The sequence below is a fragment of the Octodon degus genome, unplaced genomic scaffold (assembly GCF_000260255.1).
Source record: "Octodon degus isolate 3935 unplaced genomic scaffold, OctDeg1.0 scaffold00046, whole genome shotgun sequence".
Lineage (NCBI taxonomy): Eukaryota > Metazoa > Chordata > Mammalia > Rodentia > Octodontidae > Octodon > Octodon degus.
In genome coordinates this window covers 5,682,969-5,692,846 of record NW_004524622.1, presented here as the reverse complement: position 1 = coordinate 5,692,846, position 9,878 = coordinate 5,682,969, and the positions used below count along the sequence as shown (strand labels likewise).

Genomic DNA, 9,878 nt, shown 5'->3' with positions numbered 1-9,878 from the left:
CCTTCCTTCCTTCCTTCCTTCCTTCCTTCCTTCCTTCTTTTTTATTTTTAGAGAGAGTCTCACTGTGTAGCCCAGGCTGGCCCCAAACTCATGATGATCCTTCTGCCTCAGCGTCCTGAGTGCTGGGATTACATGCATGTACCATCACACTCCTTAGAGGGCCATATTTTCTGAATTGTTTATCCAGAAACCCTACATAGTTATGACTGTTTATTTACAAATTACATAAAAGATCCATAGAGAATATGGCCTCAGGAAAGTCTTGACTTTTTGTTAGTTTTACAGAAGGGTCTGGCATTGTTTTTGATTTGGAGAGAAAAATTACAAGTTTTGTTCTCTTCATCAAGTTTTAGTTTCTTACAAAACCACAAAGTTGGTAAGCAATCCCAACATCTTCATCACTATTTTGAGGAATATTTGCTAGAGTACATTTTGTCTAACCATGCAACACAATGCAGTGGCAGAGAGCTCAGATCTTTAAGTCATACTGCCTTGACGTGGGTCCTGGTTCACACAGTGAGTGATATTCAGCAATGGCTATTTATCTCACTAAAACTCACTTTCTTCATTCCCCGTTGTAGTTGGCAAGTGTACCTGTGAGCTCTTATAGTTGTCAACAAGGAAGTGAGTTAATACTTCAATGTATGGTATGTAGCAATAGATGCTATGTTGTTAGCAAGTGTTATATATATTATGTTCTAAATTTAGCATTTTTATTTGAATTTCCTTCTCCTTTGTTTCTTTGTTTTAAAAACACTTTTATAAACAAATATCTGTTTGATAGATTATCACTGAACATTTCATGTTACTACATCATAGGATCTTTTTTCACAGGTAGTTTTGAACTTTATTTTGCTGAAATAGCTGAAATTGTCCTTTTAATGGGATATGAGGATCATTACTTAATCCATTTACAATAGAAGATGAAAGATGGGTAGGAAAACTGAAAATCCATTCTTAGCACTCTCCACCACAGAAACTGTTGATGCAGGCATCCCAAGTTGTTTCCAGCATACAGGTACATTTTATTTTACTTTTCACTGCTCAGGTCTAAGTACACAGATGTACATTTCTTTTTCTAGAAAATAAGCAACTGCTCCAAAACATCATCTCCTGCTGCAGGTTATGGTCCTTTGAAGGAAGCAGTGTGTTAGAATTTCTATGGCAGTCTCTTTTCCCTTGATCTCATGATTCATTCCTCTTACAATTGGAGTTCACAGATGAGCCTGTAGAATTGTGAGCCTATATTTTCTAAGAAGAGCAAATATCTCAGAATGTGTATCCTATGTTTAAAATCGCTATATAATACTATTGTATTTATTTGTAGAAAAAAGAATACAAGTGAATGATGTATGGTGAGTTTGTTATTTGTGTACAGGAATGCTATTGATTTTTGAGTGTTGACTTTGTACCAAGCTCCAAAGCTGAATTTGTTTATTAAATGTAGAAGTCCTTTGGTGGAGTTTTTGGGGTCTTCTATGTATCATGTCATCTACAAATAATGATAATTTAACATCTTCTTTTCCTATCTTTAATCTTTTCATTTCTCTCTCTTGTCTGATTGCACTAGCTAATGTTTCCAGAACTATATCTCACAGGCATGGTGACAGTGGACATTCTTGTCTTGCTTCTGATTTTAGAATAAAAGCTCTCAGCTTTTGACTGCTTAGTATGATTTTGGCTATTGGTTATCATAAGTGGTCTTTGTCAGGTAAAGACCATGTATTCCATTTTTTTGTAGGGCTTTTTAACATGAATGTGTGCTATACTTTGTCAAATACTTTTTCTACAACTATTGATATGATCATGTGGTTTTTGGTCTGGCTCTGTTAACATTGTGCACTATATTTATCGATTTGTATATGTTGAACCATCCTTGCATCCTTGTGATGTGTCCTACTTGGTCTTGATGTCTGGACCTCTTGATGATTTGCTGCATTCTGTTTGCCAGCACATTACTGAGGAATTTTGCTTCTATTTTCATTAGGGAGATTGACTTGTTCTTTTTTTTGGTTGGATCCTCTCTGGTTTTTGTGATAGCATAATACTTGCTTCCATGAGTGACTTTGGGAATATTGCTTCCCTTTCAATTTTATTAAAGAGTTTGAGGAGTAATAGCATTCAATTTCCTCTAAATTTCTTGTACAAGTCATCAGTGAATACCTGAGGACCTAGGTATTCCTTATAGTTAAGGTTTTAGCTAAATTTTTTATTCCATTGGCCTATATCCAGTTATTTAGAAATTTTATATTTTCTTATGTTCTTGAAAGTGATAACAGAGACCACAGTTTCAAGAACATCAACAGAAAGAAGCCACCAGGCATTGCAAGCAATTAAATGGAGGCAAAAACAGGGGATCAGCAGCTGGAACAAAATGGGGCAAGGATTAGCTAATGCAAACCAGTTATAAACATCAACGTAAATCATATCAAATCACCAATAAAAAGAAACTGACAGAGTAGATCAAAAAATAATATTTGTCAATGTGCTATACACAAGAAACACATTTAACTCAGAAAGAAATACATAGACTGTAAGTCAAAAGATGGAATAAAATACTCCCTGTGACAGGAATGCAGAAAAAAGCAGAAATAGCTATTCTATTTGCAGACAATGTGAGTTTGAAGTCAAGACTGTTCATAGCAGATAAAGAAGGTCACTATGTATTTGTTAAGAGATTACTCCATGGAAAGGAGATAACAATCATAAATATATATGTACCAAATACCAATGTACCCAACAATATAAAATAAATATTAATGGACATAAAAAGCCAAATAAGCTCTAACACAATTGTAATGGAGGGCCTTAATATCCCACTCTTACAAATAGATAGATCAACCAGACAAAAAATATCAGCAAAGAATTACCAAAACTGAATGAAAGCTGTTAATAAATAGACACTGTAGATCACTATACTGTTTTATCTCAAAACCTCAGAACATACATTTTTCTCAGCCAAGCATGGGATGTTTCTCTAAAACAGACCCCATATTAGAACATGCATCATGCTTAAGTAAATGCAAAAGTATTGAAATGACCCAATTTGTATGTTCTGATAGCAGTCCAATGAAATTGGGATTAAATGGAAAAAGGAACTAAGTATTCTTAAACACATGGAAATTAAATTTCAACCTACTGATCAACCAGTGGGTTATAGATAAAATTAAAATAGATATTAAACAGTATCTACAAGCAAATGATAATGCTGATACAACAGAAAGTGGTCATGACTGGGAAAATTTATGTTTTTATTTTTATTTATTTATTGTATTTTAGGGAAGGGTCTACAGGGTGTTCAGGGTCTTCCTACTAGATCGGACTCATAGTGATCCACCTATTTATAGTCTTTTAAGTGCTGGGATAACAGGTGTGTGCCACCACACCCAGTCTCAATTGCATCTCAGTGTGCCCCAGGGCAGAGCTGATAGAGCAGGCCCAGGAGTCAAACCCCCAGCCCCTGTGCCTGCTTGCAGGTGCTTTAATCTACTGAGCTATTTGGCCGGCCCTTCTGACTGGGAAATTTAAACTGCTAAATTCTTATATCAGAGCAGCAGAATGAGCTCAGATAACCTCATGTTGAACCTCAAATTTCTAAAAGAACAAGTGAAGCCCAAAGCTTGTACAAGGAGGTAACTACAAAGATCAGAGAAGAAATTAACATAATGGAGACCAAGAAAACAATACAAAGAAACAATATATAGAAGAGTAGGTTCTTCAAAAGATTAAATAAAATTGATAAACCCTTAGCCAAGCTTATCCAAAAAGATGCATGCAATTAGGAATAAAAAGGGTGAAATTACAGCAGATCCTGTGGAAATCTAGATCCTCAATGCCAGCTGCTGTGACTTTTTCTCTAATAAGACAGAAAACATGGAAGAAATAGAGATTCCAAGATGCATGGGAATTGCTGAACTTGAATCAGATTTTTTATTTTAGCTGTTTAATAAACAATAATTTGGAAGACCCAATACTATTATGGACTACTGGACTCTTTTAGAATATTTTGCTGAGTTAACACACCTATAATATTCAAAGAATGGAACTTAACAAAAAAGGGGATACAGATGAATGTCCATTGTGTATCTGTGTATTCAAAGTGGTTAGGATAGATATATAGTTACATTCTCTTAATGATTAGAGGGATTTGTTCTAATGGTGTTTGTAAATAGGATATCATGTCCGCATCTTATACAGCAATTAACCAGTAGGAAGAATGTAAGAAATGTGTTAATTATTGAAACTGTCCTATCAATTTGATTTGAAACTATCTCATTGCTATTTGTTTCTCAATAAAATTATGGGAAAAAACCTCAATAATCTGGTGTCCCTTTAAAAATAATAGTGGCCTCCCCCCTCTGATATGCTATGAAAATAATTGTTCTTTTCACTTATCTTTCCCAGATTGTATAGAAAAGTAAAATAAAGTGTATGCTGTGTGTGTAGAAAGGCAGCTGAAGGACACGCGGGGTTCAGGCGAGAGGCTCCAGGGTTCTATCCTCATTACTGGGACAGTGGAGAGAGAGTCCTTCCAGAACTGATGGACTACAGACAGACGAGAGGCTGAGATGCTCCCGCAGCTCACTAATGAGGTGTCAGGGTGTTGGGAGCCCAAGGCCAGTGTCATGAAGCCCAGGCATTTAAGAAACAGCACAACAAAATAAGACTCAAAAGCAATCTCTTTCCTGGAAGCAGATATCAAGAATTTCTTGTATTGTCAAAGTTAAATAATTTTGGAAGTTAAAGAAAATATATTCTTTCCATTTCTTTGAGTGAAACACACACACACACACACACACACACACACACACACACACCTGCCATTCACAGAGCCAATTTCAGTTATGAGTCAGTATAAAAATCATTAATTCAAATGCTTAATGCAAATCAAGGGACACCCTTTTGTTGGTCTTTTTCACAAATAAGTGTGACAAAGGACAAGAAAGAAAAGTAATACATGTTCTATGATATGATTGACTTCAACTGTCGTTGGTTTATTTATCAGGGTCATGATAAAAGTATAGTATTTTTGGCTACTTCAAAGCAGTCATCATTTAATGCATATGGTTTCTAGTGGAAAATCAAGTAAGCGATGGATTCTAGCTAATGATTAGGACCATGGATTTGGTATATAGACACTGGAGTGGAAGTTCAAAATCAGCTTTATTCAGTAGGTGAGCTTTGTGACAGTCAATGGCACCCAGGCTTCTCTACATGTTGCCTGGTCATCTGAAAAGTGGAGATTATAAGAGAAGATTAATTGACAAACAAGGCATTTGCCTATGTTCCTGGCAAAAAATATCTACTTCAGATATGGTTCAGGGTGCTGCAGTCAGTACTCAGTAATAAGGTGCGGTGGCTGTGGTCTTTGCTTTCAGTACTTATTTTATATGGTGAGAGAGAGAAAGAAGTAAGTTCTCTAATGAGTGGACAGGTGCAGTTGTGAGTTATTCCCTTTGCCAAGGAGAGAAGAAAAGGCTTTAGAAGGATGTGAACACAGAGCCTCAAGAATTTCAGCTGAGAGTTTTGTAGCTCCAAAAGGATAGAAAGGAACTTCAAAGCAGACAAAACTGGCATGTAAATATGTTTGGAGAACACATAGTTATAGTGAGGAATTAATGTGACTACATTGTAAAACATGAGCTAGAGGCAAGAAAAGAATCTCAGAGCAAGAATAAAACAAAAATAAATTAATAATAGCCTTTCATGGAAAAAATGAATTAGATATTATAACAATAAATGAATACAATTTATCTAATCTTTTAAATTATGAAGTTAGACTAAATGTAGAATTAAAAATGATTACAATTTGTTTCAAAATGTTTTTAAAAATATATTCACTCATGTAACTCATACTCTTAGGAACACATTTCCTGCTCACCAAGAAGCGCTGTGGGCCTGCTTCCAGGATCACCTGCAGGCCGCGCTGGGCAGGCAATGGCCAGATTTCCTTTACCATCAGTTAATTTTGCCCTTGTTTCATGAAGATGTATGTGGCTTTTTCCATGCAGTGAAATGGTTTTGAAGTTCCTCCATGTTAATGTCTACATCAATAGTCAAAACTTTCAATTACTGAGTAGTTAGTAGCCCTTTGAGTTAATATACTAAAAATTTATCCATTTTTCATGCTATTCCATAATTTTCACTGAAGTATTAATCAAAGCTTTTAGAACTGTTTGTTACTTTTCAAAATGTATGTTAACCTCATTAGCTGCAAAATCCATGTCTGCCTCTGTGGACTTTGTTAGTTCTTGTCAGCCCTTCAGTCTTTCTCATTTATATTCTTGTTTAGTTTTATGTTGTGAGCTATTTCTGTGGATTGTGTACACAGAATCTCTCAATCATCATACTTTTCCTTATATAAACATTGAGTTCATTCTTTTTTTAATGTACTTGGCACAAGGTCTCACTACACAACTCAGACTCCTGTTTTCAGCCTCCCCAGCCCTGGGATTGCAGACGTGCCCTGCCATGCCCAGTCTCTGTAATGTGCTCTGCACCCGGGCTCAGGGCCCACGCAGCACGTGGTGCAGGGACTGAACCCCAGTCCCCGTGCTTGCCTAAGCAGTGCTCAGTCTGCTGAGCTCTCTCACTCACTCTAAAGTTGGATTTGTTCTGACCCTGAGTAAAATCACTGACAGGTCACTTCACTTCTGTCAGAGCTTGACTTGGGATTCATTGGTACTTTTTAATCCATTTAATTTTTCCTTTCTCCTCTGTGAACAAGGAGCTCTCACCCATCCCTTGTGTGCTGAATACATAACCTTCCAATAATACTCCACTTATTTGAATGCTTGCTGAATTCCTTTCAGATCTCTGGGTGGATGATAGATCTACGCATAAGATTCACAGAGGGCTGGCCAGTAGTGAGACCCTGTAAGACCCTGTATTAAATACAAAAAACAGAAACAAAAACAAAAAAACAAAAAAAAAGATTCATAGAATAATTTTAGTTCTTCAGGAGTTTTTCATGTTATATAACACAGAAAAAAATGAACTGAGGAATGCTGGTGGTTAACAAATTAACTTTTGCCATTGCTTTTGAGTAGGAGATAAAATATTTGTAAATTCCTCACTAATTCCATTTGTTTTGGGTCTAAAACAATACATTTTTATGTTTTGTGGGTTTTGGAGACTTTGGACAGTTAGTGTATTTGGCAAAAGACCGCCATACTCTCCATACTCTGACGTTAGTACCTTACTGCCTTAATGAAACTTAACTGTTTCTGTCTCAAGCCCTAGAATTCAATATACTATCTTCCTTGTTTTTCCCAGTGTTTTCTAGGATGTTGGATCTCAGAGTAAGTATAGGAAGAGCTCCTGTTTGCTCTGAGTTGGGTTAGTCCCTCCTTTGCTTACGTAAAGGAACTGAATCAGTGATGGACAGAGTCTGTCGAAGTCCTTTCATGCATATACTATTGTTACCAGTGCTTTTATATCTAAATATCATCTATACTATCATTTGCCTAGTATCTGTGTTTTAACAAATTTTAAATTAGCTAATTTTTAAAAGCGCACTATACCTTAAGTAGCCTCAACCAATGAATTTAATTATTCTGGGAAAGATATAGCTATAATATTAGTTATAAATGCTATTATTAATTTTCAAATTTTCATGTGTTTTTGTGGGTATTTTAATGAAAGCCTAGGGATAAATAATGTGTGATAACTTAATAAGATTAAGTATTCTAAACTTAATTATTAATTTAATTCATGGACATCTAAGTAATATTTGAAAGTAGTCTTATCTCCACATATACTGTATGTACAAACATCACGAAGAATGTAGCTAGAGTGTGCAGTAGTAATAGCCCTGTTGAGATAAAATTCTAGATTCACATCTGGAGGAATTGATAATAATTCAGGAGGCCTGTAGATTCTAATTTATTGACAGTACAAGATTGAAGAGGTAGGGCCGGTGGTACAGCTCAGCGGACTAAGCGCTTGCTCAACGAAGCGCAGGGACCAGGGTTCCATCTCTGGCTGCGGGTGCCGCGCCGGCCCCACCCTCGGGTGCGCTGAGCCAGCGATGGAGTCTGGGCGCGATGGCGCGTGCCTGTAATCCCAGCCATGGGGAGGCAGAAAGCAGGAAGATCACTACAACCCACGTAGTGAGACCCTGCACAGAAAAAAAGAAAAAAAAAAGACTGAAGAGGATACAAAATTAACTAATATTAACTCATTGTGAAACTTTACATATGCAGATAATGTGGTAATTTTTAGCCTAATTCTCTTTCTAAACTCAAAAGTTATTGACTCGTGGGTGGGTTTGCCACCATTGCTTGAAACTGGGCTAAAATAAACAACCTGAGACTTTGGACAAGAATAATCACAGACACTGTAAGCAGAGAAAGCCTCAATTTTCATTGGTCTGTCTCGGAAAAATTCTCTTTTAAAAACAGAAAAATGATGTACACATCTCTCAACACTGTCAATATATGTAACTGGTATAACACCAAATTCAAGGTCAATGGTTTTGCTGAGGGAGAAAAGTTGTTAAAGAGGAATGGGAAACTGAATGGCTTTGGGTCAAACACTGAAAAACACTTAAAGGGTTTCCTTTTTATGCAATGTATTCCTGCCCAATGGCTTTCGTATTTAAATGTGTTCCTTTTTATTGCTGAATCCATTGAGGCAGTGAACTGTGCCTCCCAGGGGCTTCGTTGAGGTGGAAATGCAGGATCACCATCCTGGGAACCATAATTAAGCCCCACCTCAGCTTTCACTGGCTGAGGGTGTGTTGTCCCCAGGCAAGTGTGGGGGGTGTACAAGCTGTTTCCCAGCCTCAGGAATTACATTTCCTCTGTAGTGGAAATTTATCTGTGTCTAGGGGATTGGGAATAAATACAAAGAGTAAAGAAAGAGAAACAGAACTGCTTTGGGCCTGCTGGTGGTCGACAAATTGACTTCTCAAAGCACAAGCTTTTCACTAATTCTACTGTTTGCTCTTGAAATTGTGTCAACAGAATGCAAAGCCAAACACTGACTTTTCATGTGGTTGAAGACTAGAAGTACAAGTGAAAAAATGACAGTGAAGGATCATAGTAATGGTCCCAGAAGAAGCCTATATGGCTCAGAGCATAGCTCTGGTTTTGGGCCGGCATCACGGGGTGGTTGTCCTGCCAAGGGCAGCTTCACAGATGCTCTCGTCCTTTTGGGTACAGCTGGGGGTCAGTCACATGTCCATCTGGTAGTATGTACTGGCTTTTACATGTGTGTTAGTATGATTATGATGTTTCCCAATTTCTTCAAGTATGAAATGTTCTTCAGGGCCTAAAACTTAAAGCCATTGATTGGGGTTGGGTAGGGTCTTCCTACATTTTTTAAAATTAACTTTTATGGTTAGTCTCTGGAGCTTCTAAACCAAACCCAGTTCTGCTTTATCCAGAATCTATTTCTGCCTTAATAATTCGGTTGTAGCTGTTTACAGGTCTACAGTTAAATGGAGGCCTCAGCAGAGGGTGAGTGGGACAACTTGATCGCTAATGACTCAAAATTCCATATTTGTGGTGCATTACTGCATGTGTGACTAGTCTCTTACAAAAGATACAAGCTTGATATAACTCCAGTGGGGGAAAGGTCAGGGGCATGATATTGGTCCAGGGAATAAATAGAAGGGTTTTCATGTAGCTGTAGAAATGGCACTGACGCATCAGCACAGCAGATGCGAGGAGCCAATTTCATAGCAGCTCAAATAACAACCCCACACAAAGGATGTTGCAATAACACATTTTGAAAACACTTGCAAACATTCAGAATATGTTGTGTATAGTATACTATATAATACAAATAAGTTGAACTACAACACTCATGAAAATGTAATGTATTTAACTCAACTCCCTTTTCTATAAAAGATAATAATAATAATAATTTACCTT

The 9,878-nt window shown here is 37.0% G+C and overlaps 1 protein-coding gene across 1 annotated transcript in view; it reads left to right on the top strand.

The window, feature by feature from the left end:
* The window catches only part of Ctnna3 (catenin alpha 3), a 1,779,311-nt gene that overhangs the window by 944,029 nt on the left and 825,404 nt on the right, over positions 1-9,878 (top strand). The window lies entirely within an intron of this gene.